Below are 18,686 nucleotides of genomic sequence, written 5' to 3'. Positions count from 1 at the left end.
TGTCAAGTGACCTGCCTGCCTCGGCCTCCCAAAGTGCTGGGATTATAGGCATGAACCACCACACCCAGCAAGTGTCCCCACTCTTACACATCGTCCCACCATCAGCCTGGAGCACTCTCCCTTTCTCTATCCACTGAAATCCATCTCTTCCTAGCCCCTTCTTTATTTCTGGCTACGAACTCCAACCTTAACACTGTCTTGCTTGCTTTTATAAACCCATATTCTTGGACCTAATCAAAAGCTTCCATCTAAAATCAGCTTTGGACTTAATTCAACTCCTGTGTGCTGTGTAACACAGTGGGTAACAGCACTGATCTGTCAATGGTTCCACTACTTACGAGCTCAGTGACTTTAACTTCACTTTGCCTTCCTTTCCTCACCTATAAAACAATTATGGCAGCTACATTGCTACCTCATAAGGTTTTTGGTACCTGTTATCAGACATCAGCTATGAGTTAGCATTATTAAGCATTATGTTACAGATATTAACTATTTTTGACAGGTGCTTAATAAATGTTACCTATTATCATTGTTATGATATACTCAACTCCTATCCCTTTATCAGCCCGCATCTCCCTCAGTCTAGCAGATGACATTGTCTCCTCTGTCACTGAGGAATTGAAGCCATCAGATATTCCCTCAATTCTCCCAACCTTCCCTACGTTATTTACATCATGCTCATCTCGACTTCTTTTCTGTTAGTCTGAAAAGGTATCTCCCTCCTGTTCAAGGTCAGCCTCTTCACCCTGACCCTGTCCCTCCCACGTCTTCCGCCCATTCACTCCCACTCTTAGTCCTGGGTCTAAGATCTCAATTCAAATGTGCTGAGGCAAAACAAGCCCAAGGCAATGCTTTTGTTGTATGGTGTACTGGGCACCTATCGTGTACTGAGGAATATGCTCCCAGCCACTGGGGAATCTACGAGTGAATTTTGCCACTGCCCCTTGGGAAATCTATGCAAATAGATCATCACAAAGGCTCTGAAAAGAGATAAATGCAAAGGTACTTGAAGGCAACAGTTACTGTTCATTGAACGATATCTTGTGAGTGCTTACTGTGTGCCAGGCAGTGTGCTAGGTGTCAGGCATGCCAGAATGATGACACAGCCCCTGCCTTCAAGGAACCCTCAGTCCTTTGGAGAAGATGACAGCTATGGAGGGAGAACAAAACCTTTCTATTCTCTGAATCTACAAAGGAAAAGATGTTCTTTGACCACAGTCCCAAGCTGCAAACAATGAAATCCCAAACTTAAAAGTTTAAAGCTCATCCTCATTGGTCACTGGGAGCTTTACAGTCCCACCTCTGAAAGTCAAACAATCAATAATAGTCTCACTCCTAACAGCCACATGTCCACCATGGGGACAGCCAGCCAGTCTCAGAACCTCCTGCTCTGAAAGTCCTCCTATCCCAGGACTCCATGCTTCCCCAAACCCTGAAAAGATCAGCTCTTGCTTGATTTGGGGAGACTACCTTTGCAAAGTATACCAATGAATTCAGCTTCTTGCTTTTGATATTGAATGATGCCCTCTTCTTTGACACATGTGACAAAGGCCAGGATAAGGTTAGCCAAGGGGAGCAGAAGCAAGGCAGAGGGTCTTTCCAGAGAAGCATCCTGAAAAAGTGACTGGAGGCAGTCATGACGTAGGAAGCATGGGAGGTGACCAGGCAAGGAGCAGGGAATATGACATCCAAGGCTGCTGTGAGCACTGGCCAGAGAGCACCTACTGTATACCAGCCCTTGTCCCAGAGGTGTGCCCAGCCATCTCACTGGAACCCCCTAGAAATCCCAAGGCTTCCATGAGCAGCCCCACTATCGAGATGAGCAAGGTGAGGCTCAGAGTGGTTGGGAGCTCGTCCAAAGCCACCCAGGAAGTCTGAACTTGGCCTTGACCCCAGGTACCAAAGCAGCAGCTGTTCCGTAGAAGCTGTTGCTCCTCCCCTCTGCACAGAGACACAGATCAAAGACCAGGGATGCACAGCCATCAGCCTAGCCAGTCAAAGGCACTGACAGCTGCGCCTCACTGAGATCTAAAGAGGAAACAATCAAAGCAGCACACACTGCTCCCGCCTGCCCGACATCGGGCCGTGAGAACGCTCATTCTGCACAGATAAAACACAGCTCTAAAGAGAGAGGCAGCTGCAACCTAGGTCCTGCCGAGAGTGCGGTTTTATGTGGAAGTCTCATGGGGAAATACACATCAGGGCCAGGAAGATGCCGGGGGAGGGGTGCAGGCAAAGAGGCCGGCACAGATGGAAGAGGAACAGGAATAGAGCACAGCGTGGGAAGCCTCAGTCTCAGTCTGAACCGGGCCCTGTACACCAATTCCAGGCCCATCACTACATGGAGAAACATGATGGCACAGTGGATACAAACACAGGCCCTGGTCTGGCTGCCAGGGTTCAAATCCCAGGCTTGTTGCTTTTCAAGCTGTTAGGTTTTTTAACTACGTTACTGTGTCTCAGTTTTCTCATCTGCAAAATGGGTATGACTGTCATTTGAATTAACTATACAGAAATTCAACATTGTGCTTAGAACATTGCCTACCTAGAGAAGGCACTCAATCATTGTTAGCTATTTCATATTATTGAATCCTCCTAAGAATGCTGCCAGTTGCTATAACTACCACTCTTCTGTAGATGAAGAAACTGAGTGGGGCTTTGTGCAAATCTCTGAGGTCTTAATCATGGAAAAGACCCTTGATGCCTGTGCCCACTGTATGTAATTTGAAATAAAATTTGCAAATTAAAGTCTTTGTAAGAAAGTCCAACTGCAAGGGCCGATTTTTCCCAACAACGACGACTCCCATGCTTTGTTCCTAAGATATCAGATATTAATCTTTTTTCAAAAATGTTTTTCTCCTGATTGATGCGCCTGCTTTGCTGAGTACAATGCACATTTGTATTCTGCCTGGTGATAAATCCTCCCCTACGACGGAGGCCCAGAAAGTTTAGGGGATCTGCCTAAGACCACACAGCCAAGACTTGCCTGAGCTGAGTCTGAAGTCCAGGCTGCTGGCTCCTAAGAGTACACCCTGGCTTCCCACCCCCACTGCGTGCAAGCCACGTGAACCAGAGAAGGTGACCTCATGACTATGGGCCTGGGACCTTAACTATCAGAAGCAGGGACAACGCTTTGGGCACTGCCTGCCACAGAAGCTGGGAATGTCCCTTGTAAGCAAGCTCAGTGCTTTGAGCCCCTGCAGAGAACCCTTGTCTCCACCGCCAACAAGAGTTGGCTTGGATGGCGCCACCTATTTCAGTCAATAAAAGACATGGAGGGGTAGTGTAAAAATGGCAGTGATCACTATGGCACCACAGGTAAGGGCTGCCAGGCACCTGGGCTCCTCTGGGAGGTGGGAATCATTGTTCCCTCCCACCTGGCTCTAGCTGTGCTCTTTCTAGACCTCCTCCATCTAGAATGATGGCCGTTTACCACATGTGGCTTCTGAGCACTTGAATTGTAGCTAGTCCAAACTGAGATGTGGGTAAGTGTAAAGTCCACACTGAATCTCAAAGACTTCAGAGCAAGAATGATGATGATGACAACAAAAGGGAATGTAAAATACCTTGTCAATATTTGTATATTGATGATGCATTAGAATAATATTAATATTTGGGATATACTGGGTTAACTAAAATATTAAAATTAATGTCACCTGTTTCTTTTCACTTTTTCTGAACATGGCTATTAGAAAATTCAAAATCATGTATATGGCCTGCATCGTATTTCTACTGGATGGTGCTGGTCTAGACACTGCCCTAGTCATTGTCTGCTCCTGACCCGGAACCCCAGAGACGGAAGAGTTGACATCAGCAGTAGCCGAATCCATTTCTCCGTGATAGATATGGGAGAAATGGGGTTTGCAGAGGGAGAGTGACGTGCTGAAGGCAAGAATCTGGTAACGAGGCATTCAAATATTCACTGATGCCTTACTATGCATGCTCTGGGTACTGGGAAACAGCAGAGAACGAAGTAGAGGGCCACATCCCAGTCTAGGGCTCTGCCCCGAAGCCAGTTTGCAGGCTGGGGGTGAACACGGTGATGACACAGGAATCTCTCCCCAGCCATGGGATCTTGAGGACCTGGGCAGCTGGACTCAGCACTAGTCCCTCAGCCCCTCACAGTTGGCTGGATCACAGATCTCACAGGCTGCAGGCAGGAACTCCAGCTCCAACGTAGGGCAGATCTGTCCCCAGGACCACCAGTGAGTCCCATCCCAGTACACTCACCAGCTGCAGCTGCCCAGAGGGCCTGGCCTGATGGGCAGGGCAGACCCCTAGCATAGATAGCATGGAGGCCTGGCAGGCCTGTATTTCTTCCCTCCCTGGTACTGCCACTGGTAGCTCACACACCGTCTGCATTACTGCAGATTTATGGCAAAAATTATCCTCTCTCTCGGCTCCATTTAAAGCCATTTGGAGCTCTCTCCCATCCCCGATTGTAAATCTAATTGCACATTCCAAACAGACAAGCGCTCATTAAGCTTTAATTATGCACATGTTGTTTTCAACAAACATTTTCATTTGGCGCTGTGAGGGGGAATGGTTCAAAGAGGACTGCAGACACTGCCTGGGGCTGGAGGGAGCTGGACTGGGAAGTGGGGCAAGGTGTAATGAGATGAGGCCATCCAAGGGGCAGGGCCAGGACCTCATCCGATTGGGCTCACAACTGTGAGGCCTTTCCCTGGGCTTCTGCTGTGGGGGATGCCAACGTACATGCTCTCAGCTAGTCTCACCGGCACTCCCTAAGTCCCCAGAGTCTCATTGAAGCCAGACCCATGGACCTCTCCAGTGATAAGAGGGAAGATAGGGACCCACGGTCTGGCTCAGAAGGACAAAATCCCCAACCAAGAGCCAGTTTCATCAGAGCCTGTGGGCTCGTCCCTGCTCCCAGCCGCCCGCCACAGTGCAGCTGGAGGCCTCTTCTTCAGCACCATCTTCCCTTCCCTCATTCATTCACTCATTTATTCCACAACCATTGACTGAGCACCAACTGGCTCAGGCAGTGCAGGGTCAGTGGGGACCATGATGGGTAAGGCCTCTGCGTGGCTCTCCCCAAGTCACTCTCCATCAAGTCCCATTCCCTCCACTGGGGACAAGTTTTAATTCTTGGCCACAGCATTCACTTGAGCCTCTGCCACCTGCCAGCCCGACAGTCCAGGCTCCCTCCCACCTGTCATGCGCCCATCCCCTCTTCTGCCTTTCCAAGCTCCCTGCCCAGACCACACTCTCCCGCATGCCTCATCCAGGCCTCTGTGGCAGCTGTGTCTCCCCCTGAAACTCCCCGCTGTTCCTCACTATTCATGCCCATTCAACTGCCATGCTGTCCCTCTTCCAGAAGCCACTGCTGATTCCCACTCCTGGGCTGGCCTGGCCACGCCTCTGCCATGGGGGCACCCTGTAAAACATGTGTTGGACCCTAGCGCCACAATATCACAACAGCCGCACGTCTGACTCTTAAGACCAGCCTGCTCACTACATCCCGAGACACCATCACCTTCAGAGATGGAAAGGAAAGGCATCATTCACTGTATGTCCTTGAAAAAGGCCTCCCCCTTTCTAGGCCTCAGTTTCCTCACTTGTACCTGGAAGGGTTGAACGGGTGATGCCCTCTGGGCCCCTGGGCCGTTCCATCAGTTTTAAGTTTTATGATCTGCCCAGGAGCTAGGCCACATTCTTCCCACCAGGAGCCATGGAGGTGACCAAGGCATGCTGACAGTGCCACACAGAGGGTGGAGACAGGGGTGGTGGAAAACCCAAGGCCACTCCTCAAAAAGCTTCCAAAAATACAAGCAAGTGAAATCAGCATGTGCTTTACAATGGAAATCAGATTCCATTCAGTGTCTGGATAGCTACCTGTTGTTTCAGGTACCGAACAGACTCTGAGGGTGAAATCTACAGACAAGAAATATACTGGGAAGTGCTATAGGAGAGTGGGGGAGCAGGCCAGGCCAGAGGGACAAGTCAAACTGTGATGCAGTCACAGCAGAGGCCTCCACCTGTCCCAAGGGGCGCTCTGGAACTGGGATGGTCCAGCAGAGGTGTCCCAGTTTGAGGCAGGGAGCTAAGAACTGTGTATCCCCACATGGGATGGCCATTGGATCCAGGATGCCCAGGGGGCAAGTGTTGATGACCTTGGCCAAGTCTTCCTCTTTCCACCAAAGGCACCATGGAGCTGCCCTTTCCACCAAAGGCACCATGGAGCTGCCCAGAGAGAGGCTCAGCTGATGGGGCAGCAGCCAGCACTCTAAGCAGCAGACAGAATGTGTGCCTGGATCTGAGGAGGGACTAGGGTGACACACGACAGCATCCACTATGGCTACGATCATTTATTCCTTAGAACAAGTGTGTGCAGTGTTTACATCACACTGATGACAAGCCAGGCACTCTTAATTGAATGACAAACATCCATTCCTGTAATCCTCACAACCACCTCACGAGGTAAGTTACTGAGGCTCCCATTTTACAGATAAGGAGACTGAGGCGAGGGAGGTTATGTAGCTTGCCCAAGGCCACACAGCTAGGAAGGGGTGGAGTGAGGATTCAAATCCAGGAAGTTCAACTCCAGAGCCTACACTGTAACGAGAAGGCTGTGCTGCTGCCAGGTCTTGCCCGGTTACCTCCCAAAACATGCAGCTGCCCAGCTCCCGGCTCTCCCCAGAGGCTGGGCTGCGGTCAGCGGTCTAGAGCCTCAGGTTGCCCTGCGCCGCCAACATTTTATTTGACAATTATCTATCATCCAAGCGGTTGGGAACAAGTCCCAAAACTGATTCTTGCCAAAGACCATTAACTAAAAGCCGCGTGAGCGTACGTCGGTGGCACTGTGGTGTGGGGGGAGCGGGTGTGCCTGAGACACTGAGCAGCAGATGATGTGGAAGATATTTTTCTCCCCAGCACTACAAAACAAGCCCTCAATCACGCCACAAAGGGCTCGTGTTGTTGGAAGGGAAATATGTCAACGACAGCGTTTGCTCTTAGAGCGGTTCAAAAAGAAGAAAAGAAATCTTTGAAATTGTAATTTGACCTAGAAATGTTTTTCTAGGTCATCTGAACTTGGCACTTATGCCTCTAACCCCAAACCTAACACAGACAAATTGCCAGGTTCACTTCCTTCTACCAGTACCAGATAACACAGGAAACAGTATTTGTAAACACTGCTGGTGTATTTTTAAGCGCCGTCTCAACATCGGCCTTTGGACTGGCAGCTGTGAGAACACTGGTGAAGCACAGCTCTGGAAGCGGGCAGATCTAGGTTCAAGTCCAGGCTCTGCACTTAGTTACTGCGTGGCAGTGGGCAGGGATCTTACCTCCCTCATCCTCAGATTCCTCCTCTGGAGAACAGGAATGGAACAGGCAGGGTTTTGCAAGCTACCTAGCAGTGCGCAGAGAAAGGCTAGCTCCCTTTCGCCCCAGTTGCCTTCCCAGGCAGAGAGCCACCCCTCTGTTCTTGATTACTGAACCCCTCTGATCCAGATCTGGGCTCTCTCCTGGAGACCCAGGAGGGCACTTGGGGGCTCTGTCCTAAGAGGCCTTTTCTCTCCCAGAAATCAGAAAACTGCACTCGAAGGCATAGCATGTGCCAATGAGTTATTCTAATTCATCTTTACTATGGACCCTCTAAGATAAATAATGAGGCCTCAGGGCTGGGAAGGTTTTAACCCTCTGGCTTCTGCAAATCCCACTGGGGAAACCAAGGCCAGAGCTGATAGATGACCCACCGTTATTGGCAACAGCATGTCCAGAGTTACAACCGCCAAATTGTTGGGTCCTCTAAGCCTGCACCTCCAGAAGCAGCCAGATTTAGCCCCGTTACTGTCAAAAGTCCACGGGCACAGTGAACATTCCTGTCTTCTCCAAGCCCTGACCTCAGCACCTACAATGTACGTGGCCACATGCCAGGTGCAGAGGGGCACTAGGGACCTAGAACCAATTCCCAAGGAAGCTCAGATCCATAGGGAAAATGGGAATCTGCACGATGACACCCGGGGAGTGATAAAGCACTAAGGTGGAGATACGCCAGGTAGAGCAGTCGGTACGTATCTGTGAGGCAGTGAGTCCAGAGTGAGCAAAGGCTAGGCAGCCAGGTGTGGAGAAAACCGTGTGTGTGTGCTGGGGAGGGGGGAGAAGGGGTGTCTAGAAGTCACTGAGGTGGGCTACAGTACAGAATGGGAGAGAGAAAATCAACATTCACTAAAGAAAACAGGTGCGTGTTTAAAGCAATATTCTTAAAGACCAACGGAAGGATGCCCAATCTGGCCAGAGAGTGAAACATTCCATGAAGCCACAATTAAAGCAGTGTGGCAGTAACAGAAAACAAGAATTCTACATCAATGAAACAGAAGGAAAAGCACAATGTTAGACCCAGTCAGGTATGGAAATGTATCAAGATTAAGGAGGACATTTACTTTATGCCAGGTAACGTGTGATGTGCTTTACACATGATCTTCTGCTCAATCTTTACAACGATCCTAGGAAGGAGATATCATCATCCTGTTTTACAGAGGAAAAAACAAGCTCAATCTAAGCAATGTGCTCATAGCTCACACAAAGTGGCAAAGCCAAAATCTTAATTCTGCTAAAGCTCATGCTTATAAGAGCTACTCTATTTTGTCTGGCCTTTTGCAAACAAAGAGACAAGGACAAATTATTTAATAAACAGAATGGGGACAAGAGGGTTATCCTGTTCCCATTTAGGAACACTGAACTAGATATCCATAGAAAGACACCCACCAAAATGCACTCCAAACGGATTAAAGAGTTAAGCATAAAAAGTCATGCTACAGGGAAACAATCAGAAAACAGAACAGAATGTTTATCAGATCTGTGGAGGCAGGATAACTTCTTCAGTCCTCAAAGCAATCACAGAGGAAGAGAGATTGACAGATTCAAATACATATGCATTAATATCTTCTGTGGAAGAAAACATAATAAAACCAAAATGAAAAGGACATCAGACTAAGAAAATATCAGCGCCAACTATAAGACAGTTAATATATACAAGGTGGAAATAGCTCAGTCAAATTAAACAGAAAACAAGATGCCAACAGACAAAAAGACATGGGATTCAAACAAAAGTCACGCAAAAGGTGTTATCTAAAGAAACAAATATGGAAGGGAAAAAAGGGACACCTGATTCAACGCAAGTGGGGAAATGCACATGCAACAAACTTACTGCAATGCAACGGGGATATTTCATACCACTGCTGACACGGGAAACAGGTTCCAGCTTAATGGAAGACAATATGGCAGCCACTCTTAGGCAGACACAGCCAGCCAGAGGCAGGGGATGAGGACTCAAGGGCTTAACACAGTCTTGCTTAAAACAGTCTTTTACTCTGAGTGCTGGGGATGGTAAAGTGATATACAGAAAACACAGTTGTTTGTTTTTTGTTTTTTGGTGTTCTTTTTGAGACAGATCCTTACTCTCACCCAGGCTGGAGTGGAGTGGCATGGTCTCAGCTCACTGCAACCTCGGCCTCCCGGGTTCAAGCGATTCTCCTACCTCAGCCTCCTGAGTAGCTGGGATTACAGGCGTGCGCCACCATGCCCGCCTAATTTTTGTATCTTTAGTAGAGACGGGGTTTCATCATGTTGGCCAGGCTGGTCTCGAACTCCTGACCTCAGGTGATCCACCCACCTCAGCCTCCCAAAGTGCTGGGATTGATTACAGGCGTGAGCCACTGCAACTGGTGGACAGAGTCTTTGTCCTGGAGCTCATGGTCTAGGGAAGAGGACAGGACCAGGAATCAGAATATGGGTGGGTGATAAGTCGATGGGAAGCCAGGTTCATGGGGCCTAGACAAGGGCCTTGTGAAAAGACTTCACGGAAGAGGTGGTTTCTAAAGCAGATCTACCCGCGACATGCACAGAACTAGCCAGGCGAGGGCAGAGGCCAGTGGGAACAGCATTCACCAAAGCCTGGGAGCTGGAGGGAAGGGCCCATTCATGGAGGAGAAAGGTGGTGCAAGATAAGACAGAAAGGCAAGCAGGGACTTATCACAAGGGAGCTTCAAGGGCCACACTGGGGAGGTGAGACTGAAGCCCAGAATGTGAGCTGCACTTCAGAAACTGGCCTCTGGCTTCTGGGTGGAGAATGGGTTGCAGATGCTAAGATGGGGAAATAGGAGTCTGAGCAGGGCTTGGGCAGGGAAGAAACACTGGCTAACGCAATAATAAGTAAAACAGCGTGGCAGTCATTCAAAAATAGACATCCATACTGATGGTTAGAATGAGAAGCAGGTTTGGAGCCAGAATAAAACCACGACAGCCCCAGCATGTTGTGTTGAATACGGCCTTGAGAGTGTCAGAGATGAGTGAAAATTGCCAAGGGCAAGGGATCACCCAGGAGTCAGAAAGGGGGTGACTCATGCAATTTGCAAACCCTAATTTCCTCTCCTTGGTCACACACTTCCTTCTGATTTCTTTCTTCTGATGATTCATTAAAAAAAAAAAAAAAATCTCCTTTTAAATTCACATCAGAAATGTTTGAGTACCTGGGCTCACCCTGCCCTAAGCTTTAACCCCTGCCCCTGAACCAGCAAAACCAACATAACCCCAGGTGGCTAAGAAGACAATGGCTGCCGAGAAACCAGAAGCCAGCCAAGGGGAAACAAGGGGTTTCAGGCTCTGCAATAGCTTCCAGAGGCCTCCATGGGCCCTTCTGTGCCCCAGGAGGGTTTTCAGCAGCGACTCACATACACAGACCCACAGCTCTCAGCCAGAACTCGTGCAGTTTCAGAATTTGTTTGAATTTCAGAAAAGTAATGAAGTGCAAATTCTGCAAATTATGCCATAGCTTCAGTGGAGCCTCAGGCAACACCTGCAATGGAACACATTCATATTTCTGCAGTGGAACATATGAATATTCACACAAGTGGGGTAAGTAAAGATTACAAAGAGCCTCGCGTCAGCTCAGGTCAGATTTTGGGGGCCAAATGAGTTTGCAGCATATAAAACAACTTTTGGTTACAGGGCTTTTTGGATTGCAGATAAGGCAGTTTCAAGCTGAATCAAGCACCAGGACTCATGTGCTAGGAGACTGTCCCTCTGTATGCCCATTTTACACAGGAGGAAACTGAGGCTCAGAAAGTTAAAGGAAACTGCGCAAGTTCTCATAGCTATTAAGTGGCTGAACTGGGATCTAAACCCAGGTCTAACGTCTTTCCCTACACCCTCATGGGTCCTCCCAGAGGCTGAAATGGCAGGCAGAGCGTTTAACGTGACAGGGAATGTGGACAGCACAGGGAGTGGGTCAAGGCCAGGTGCAACAGGAATGGGGCTGCCCAGGTGCCCAGAGAAACCACTGGCACTCCTCCTCAGCTGGCCCCTGCATGGTGTCTGTCCTCTGAGGCAGGTCCAGGATCCTCCAGCCACCCTCAAAGGTCCAGAGCTCCCCGCATCCTCTGCACCCAGGACGCATCCTTCATCCTTCTGCAGAGGTTTGCTGAGTGCCCCATTTCAAGCCAGGTCCTGTCCTGGGGGCTGGGACACAACAAGAAGCAAGGTAGACACAGTCCCAGCCCCTGCAGGCCTCAGAGTCCACCGCAGGAGGCAGGCAACAAGCAGGCAAACACACAAAGGTGGTCACACATTGCATCGTGCTAAGTGCTATGCAGCAAACACAGGAAGTGCAGAGACAGAGGGTCTCTCTGTAGAGGCCGCAATTAAACTGAGGGAGCCCTGAAGGGAGAGGAGGAGGCTGTCAGGCAACAAGTAGTGGGTGGGAGCATGTAAGGCAGAGGGAGCAGCAATGCGAAGTCCCTGAGGTCCACAAGTAGAAGCTCTCACATGCAGGGGGAATAATGCGCAGGACACAGTAGGCAGAGGTGCGGGGCGAGGACGTGACGTGGAGTCCTAGGGCCACCGTAAGGCACTCAGATTTCATCCTAAATGGGAAGCCCTTGGAGAGTTCTTGCAGGGGAGTAGCATGCATTAATTTATAGTTTAAAAGATGACTCAGCTAGCCACATGGAGGATGGATTCCATGAGGTTCCATTCCTTGAGTCTCAGCTTTCTCCTCTATAAACTGGACGCACGAGAAATCCTATGAAAAGCATAGCTCAGGAGTGTCTGGCATAGAGTTGACTTCCAGAAGATGGGAGGACAAAGACAGCCTTCTAATCTAGTCACAAACCAGGAGAACCCAGTCATCAGTCATCCATAGTCGCTTCCCTGCCCAAAACCCTTCTAAGGCTCCCCTCTGTCTTCAAAACAAAGATTCACCTCTTTCTCTTGGTCCCAAGGTCCTGCTTGACCTGGTCCCTGCTGATTTCACCATCCTTCACCCTCCCACCATCTCCCATGTGGCCTCTACTCTTCCGCCAACGGAGCCACTTCTGGGGCATGCCAGGGCCCTTTGCCTAGAGACAAGTTCTTTATATTGACCTTGCCACCAGCCTGCCCTGCGTTCCTACAGACGTGGACACATACCAACCCAGATCAGCCCGAGCAATGAGAGGCTCAAAGAGTGGCTGAGGGTGTGCATGTTAGAGCATGGGTGTTGGGAGTGGAAGGACTATGTTAAGAGACACCTCTGCTTGTGCATGAATGTGATGACAGATGGGTGCAAGGGGCGCCACAAGAGACAGGAGGAAAGGGTCGGTTCTGTCTGAGCAGACAGAGGAGGCTTCTATGCAGTGGGTTTCATATGATTTTCTGACTGAAGGTGATATATTAGTTTCCTAGGGCTGCTGTCACAAATCACCATAAACAGGTGGCTTAAAACACAAAATGTATTCTCTTACAGTCTGGAAAGTCAGAAGTCTAAAATCAACCTCACTGGGCTAAAACCAAGGTGTCATTAGGGTTGGCCACTCTGGAGGTTCCAGGAGAAAATCTATGTCCTTGCCTTTTCCTGCATCTAGTGGCTGCTTGTATTCCTTAACTCGTGGTCCCTTCCTCCATCTTCATAGCACATCACCCCAGTCTCTCCTTCTGTCCTCACATTACCTTCTCCTGACTGTGCCCCCTCCTCACTTACAAGGACCATTGTGATTCTACAGGGCCCACCCAGACAACCCAAGATCCTCTCCCCATCCCAACACCCTTAATCACATCTGCAGAGCCCCTTTTGCCATTTAAAGCAACATACACAGGTTTCAAAGATTAGGACCTGGCTATACTTAAAGGTCATTATTCAATCACCCACAGTGCGTCCCGTGAGTAGTGTCTCAGTCCGCCTATATGTCTGGAGAAGGCAGAGTGGGAAGCACCTGCTGTGGTAGACTTTACTACTGCTCTCCAACATCCGGCTCTCCTCTCCTTCCTGGCACACAGGACACTACACCTCGGGCTCCCCTTGCCATTTATTGGGACCACGTGTCTAGCTTAGGCCAATGGGTTATGAGCAGAAACAACGTGGGTCTCCTTCTGGGTGGAAGTATAGAAAAGCAAACTTGAGATCTTCAGGCTCTCTCTAGAGGACCAGCAAGGTTCCAGATGGTCAAGACTTGGCCAACCTACAGCCCTGAGTGATTTGTGGAGCAGAGCCCAACCCTTCCTTCTCTGCTGATTGTCATGGAACATGTAGTAAGAGCAAAAATAAGCCTTCCTCATAAGCAACTGAGATTCAGGGGGTTGTTACTGCATCAAAACCCTAACATGCTCAGTTAGGTTTAGGCCAGGTGCAGTGGCTCACACCTGTAATACTAGAGCTTTGTGGGGCCAGGGCAAGAAGATAGCTGAGATCAGCAGTTTGACACCAGCCTAGGCAACACAGCAAGGCCCCGTCTCTTAAAAAACATATATATATATATATATATTTTTTTTTTTTTTAATTAGCCAGGCACAGTGGTATGCACCTGTAGTCCTCATCAGGAGGCTAAGATGGGAGGATTGCTTGAGCCCAGGAGTTTGATGCTACAGTGAGCTATTATTATCTCACCGCACTAGCGCCTGGGTGACAGAGCAAGACCCTTTCTCTAAAAAACATATAAGCTGAATAGCAATGATCATGTGCTGATTATCTACCATGAGCCAAGCACTTTACCTACATTGCATGTAACCCTCATAATCACCACCCAAGCAATGTCGGAATTCACTACTTTTCTTTGTTTTGTTCTGAGACAGAGTTTTGCTCTTGTTGCCCAGGCTGGATTGCAATGGCATGATCTCAACTCACTGCAACCTCCACCTCCTGGGTTCGAGCAATTCTCCTGCCTCAGCCTCCCGAATAGCTGGGGTTACAGGTGTGCACCAGCACACCCGGGTTTTTTTTTTTTTTTTTGTATTTTCAGTAGATATGGGGTTTCACCATATTGGCCAGGCTGGTCTTGAACTCCCATCCTCAAGTGATCTGCTCGCCTTGGCCTCCCAAAGTGCTGGGATTACAAGTGTGAGCCACTGCGCCCGGCCTATCTACTCTATCTTAAAGGCAGAAAACTCAAATACAGAGAGGTGGAGGTGAAGGCTCTCTACCTAGGAAGTGGTGGAGTTGGGATTCAAACCCACAACAATGTGGCTCCAAAGCAAACTCTTAACTACTGCAAGGGTCGTTCCTGAAGGGCACCATAGGTTTCCGGACCCTTCTCTGGCCCCAGACAGCTATCGCCCTGAAGGTCAGCAGGGGCTTCTGGCCAATGCAGGTGAATCCTGGGGCCAGAATCCTCAATGACTATGTGAGCCCATCCCTGGGGCCTGGAGCCCAGAAACAAACTCCCTTCACCCCAAAATCTGGCCTGAACGTCTTCTGATTGCTGGGCTGGTTCTTATTCATGCACTCACGCATCCATGCACTGAAAGAATATTTGCTGTGCATCTAATAGTGCCAGGCACTATTCTGGGCTCCTGGGAGACAGCAACGAAAAAAGACCCCTGGAGTTTACCCTCTTGCATTGGATACAGAAAACAATACATAGTCAATAAGTGACTTTCATGGTCTATGGAAAGAAGAAAGAGTTGAGCAGGTCAGGGGTATTGGGAACGTCGAGATGGAAGGTATGCAAATTTAAACAGAGCAGTCAAGGTGGGCCTCACTGAGGAAGTGATAGTGGAGCCATGACTGGAAGGAGGTGAGGGAGTGAAACTAGCAGATGTGTTGGGGAGAGCATTCCAGGGCCCAACAACCTGTGTACAGGCCCTAAGATGGGAGCCACTGGCAGGTGTGACCTTGGTCAGCAAAGAGACCAGCAAAGACGGGCAAAGCAAGCAGGGGGGAGGGGGAGGGGAGGCCAGAGAGGCAACTGGGGATGGAGTGTGCCCTACAGATGGCACTGAGATTACCCCTCCCCAGAGAGAGGAAGCCAGCACTTTTTCCACCGGCCTTATCTGATGCTGTGGTTGGGGAGCCAGCGAGGGCAGGCGTGAGGGCTGCATAGCTCGGCACATCCGAGGAACCTCAGCGGGGCCTCAGAGCAGCTGACATCCGCTTGGCCTGCGGCTTCTTCCTGTGGCTTCTGCAACTCAGGTTGCCCTGATGGCTGCTATTTTTGCTCCTGTTTGGGGTTCTGTGGTGGGCTCCTTGTGCGCATTGTTGAGTCTGCTCTGCTCAGAGCAAATATGAGGGGTTAAACATTCCAAGTGTCTTTGGAAACATTACTATCCAGCAAGTGGGAAAGAGGAGGATGTTTGTTATACATGTCATCTCGTCAATCCTCGTGACCCTCCAAGCTCAGAGAGGCTAGGTGACTTTCCAAGGTCACACAGCCAAATCAAACCACAGTTTGAGGATCCTACTCCAGTCTGTCTAGGTCTGAAGACCCTTAATTTGCAGGGAGGTCTTTGCATTTACTGCCTAAATTAATACTCCTGTGCTGTCTGGCCTTGCAGCATGTGTGAGAATAAAGGTACATCGTCGTGGGTGATGTCCTCCCAGAGCATCACAGCACCGATGGTGAGGACAATGACTGAAGTGGGCACAGGGAAGGGGACCCTGGTTCAGATAGCGGGTAGACGCAGGGGAAATCAGAGAAGGCTTCTGGAAAGCCATGGATGTTGTGACCACACCTGCAAGAATAAACAGGAGTCCAAGGGGTAAAAGAAACATTCTGGACAAAGGGGTCTGAAAGCAAAATTAAGAGGCACAATCGCTTGGTCAGTGAGGAAGGGGATTTAGGAGGGAGCAGGACGGTGATTCAGCAGGAGGCAGAAGCTAGTTTGTGGACTGCAAAAAGTGAGGCCAGACAGGTGCCCAGCTCCCCTAGGTGGGTATATTAAAGATACAGAACAGATCCAGCTGATTATAAAAGACACCCAACCACAGGCTTTAAGCAGGGAGGGATGTGCGCATCAGGCGGTTCTCAGAGATCCCACTGGCTGCTGTGAGCAGAACAGACTAAGGGGGAAGGGTGGAGGCAGGGAGGCCTGGGAGGAGGCTCCTCCAGTCACCCCGGTGACAGGTAATAGTGAAGCAGGGAGACATCATTGCACTCTGAAGGTATAGCCAGCAGCACGTGCAGGCGGATTCGATGCAGGGAGTAAGGCAGACAGAGGGGTCAAAGATGATCCCACATTTGTGGCCTAAGCCGAGGGGTGGACAGTCATATATACAAAGTGGGCACAAAGTAGAAGGGGAATTTTGAAGTTGGGGGGGCGGTGTGAATCAGGAAAAGGGCCATTGAGAGTAACTGTCCCCTTCCAGATGAGCCCCCTGGGGTGAGGACATGCAAATCAAAGCTGCCTTTCTACGCCAATCCCCCCATGACTAGGGGGCAGCTGCTCCCATGGCCTCAATTCTCTTCACAGCAAGGAAGACCCAGGGAGGTTAAGCGAGCTGCCTCAAGCCTCACAACTAGAAGTCAAGAGAGCAAAGGCTGAAAATCCAGGTCCACCCAATTCCTACTCCAGGCTCAGCTCAACACCCAACAGCAGGAGGTTCCCAAGGCCCTCCCTGGAAAATAGCTCCCCAGGCCCAGGAGAAGCTGGAGAATTCACTCCCCATCTCCCCATCTATGATGTTTCAGGCCTCACTTTGCAACTGTCCAGATGTGTGAACATCTGCCAGGCCCCCTGGCTAGACAGAGATGGCAGCTCCTGGGCAGCCCTGGGCCTCCCAGTGGGTGGCACAGAGGCTGCCCCAGTAGGCCCCCAGCTGCCTCCACGGGAAACCCCGCCTCCGTGCCCCTGCTCCCAATTTCATTAATTACCGGTTTGTTCATGCACAGTGCAGCAGGGGAGAGTCATCAGGGATGCTGCCGGCTGAGGAAAGGAAATTAATTTCAAACATGAAGCTCATCCTGCTCTGGAGGCTCCCACACACCCGATTTCCAATACAGTGAAAGACCAGGGGTTGAGGCCATCAGCCTGGATTCTTCTTCTGAGGGAATCAGAGGTCCAAAGGGGATGAAGAACTGGCCCAAGATCACACAGCAATTACTAATGGCAGGAAAAGCCCTGCAACTCAGGCCTCCCACTTCTGCACACCTTCATTCTTCCCATAAATACTCAGCAGGTGCCCGCTGTGTTTGGGCCCCTGCGTGCCAGCAGACACCCTGGTTTCAGGCAAAGGCTCTCCAGGGCCTCTTCCCTCCCCAGGAGAACATGTTATTTACTGAGCACCAACAATGTGCTTTATATATTTTATCCCACTTAGTCCTCCTAACAATCTGTCATTTTATAGGCAAGGAAACTCTGACTCAGAGAGGTTGCTGAGGTCACACAGCAAGCAAGGAACAGAGCCATGACTTCAAACAAGGTCTTGAACCTGGGTTTAAGCTTCTGTTCTCCAGGCAGGGAGCATGTGTGGGGGTGCAGTTCTCAGCCATTCTCTCCCTTCCAAGACTCCCTTCCTTCCAGTACCTTCCTTCCCAGCCAGGGGCTCTCAGCAAACAGGTCGTCAGGTAGCAATCTGAACGCTGGCTTACTGGCTGGCTGTTTTCCCAGGGCGCCGCCAACACAGTGCTGATGAGTGGTATTCAGTAAGTTGTTCAGGAATTAACACTAAAAGGATCGGTTGGTTCTGTTTCAAAATGGCCAGTCTCTGCCATAAACTCCTCTCCCAGTCAAGAACCCATGGAAGTGACCAGAAACACAAAGAATTCCTATCAGCCAGGGCTGTGAAACAGATGTGGCCCTCCCTTCAAGCTCCCCACATTCCAGAGCCTCTGACTCTAAGCACAAGAAGCGATTTCCCTGGATCATACACACAGATGCACACAAACACATGCCCCGTGAGTCACGCCCTCCTCCTGAGCTGAGCCGACATCCTAGGTTATTTGTTCATTCATTCATGCCTCATTAATGAGGTCCTTCCACCTACCAGTCTTATGCAGTGTGTGAACATGTGCATGTGTTCATACATATGCACATGAACACACGTAAATGCTTATATATACACACTATCATGACAACACAAGTAGGCATCAGTGTCCCCATTTTATGGATGAAGAGACTGAGACTTGGAAAGCTCAAGGAACTTGCCCTATGTCACAGATTGTATTTGTGGCCGAGCTGAGATTTGTAAGCAGTGCCTAACCCAGGCCCCAGTTAGCTACGTTCTGTGGCCAGCTGGCTCCTCAGCCTTCCCTTGCAGACCTGGGCCCACTGCCTCCTGCAGGCTTTCAGACCCACAGTGGAGAAGGTGGAAACCATCCCAGGAGGCAGAGAAGCTGGTGTTTCCTGGTCTCTCCCGGTTCACCCAGGATGTTCCAAATGACGGAAGGTGGACCTGAGCGGGAGGCTTCTGTTGCTGGGACGCACATGCTTGAAGCCAGATTTCACCAATGGCTGTGATAAATCAGAGCTCCAGAAGA

General features: G+C 49.8%; 1 protein-coding gene across 3 annotated transcripts in view; it reads right to left on the bottom strand.

Annotated features, from left to right (window-relative positions):
* Positions 1-18,686, bottom strand: part of TOX2 (TOX high mobility group box family member 2) — a 319,378-nt gene that overhangs the window by 108,396 nt on the left and 192,296 nt on the right. The window lies entirely within an intron of this gene.

Source organism: Trachypithecus francoisi, unplaced genomic scaffold (genome assembly GCF_009764315.1).
Source record: "Trachypithecus francoisi isolate TF-2019V2 unplaced genomic scaffold, Tfra_2.0 Lachesis_group21, whole genome shotgun sequence".
Taxonomy (NCBI): domain Eukaryota; kingdom Metazoa; phylum Chordata; class Mammalia; order Primates; family Cercopithecidae; genus Trachypithecus; species Trachypithecus francoisi.
This window is presented reverse-complemented; position numbering and strand designations above follow the sequence as displayed.